Raw genomic sequence first — 357 nt, forward strand, 5'->3', positions numbered from 1 at the left:
CTCATCCCTCACATCCCGTCCACGCAATAAGAGCCAAAAAAGAATCCCCCTCGTCCTCACGTATCACCCCACCAACCTCCAGATCCAACGCATCATCCTCCGACACTTCCGCCATCTGCAATCCGACCCCAGGAAGTGCTACACCTGCCCCCATACCTCCTCCCTCACCCCCATCCCAGGCCCCAAGAAGACTTTCCACATCAAGCAGATGTTCACCTGCACATCTGCCAAAGTGGTATACTGCATCCACTGTACCCGGTGTGGCTTCCTCTACATCGGGGAAACCAAGCGGAGGCTCGGGGACCACTTTGCAGAACACCTACACTCGGTTCGCAATAAACAACTGCACTTCCCAGT

Source organism: Rhincodon typus, chromosome 33 (assembly GCF_021869965.1).
Source record: "Rhincodon typus isolate 14 chromosome 33, sRhiTyp1.1, whole genome shotgun sequence".
Taxonomy (NCBI): Eukaryota; Metazoa; Chordata; class Chondrichthyes; order Orectolobiformes; family Rhincodontidae; genus Rhincodon; species Rhincodon typus.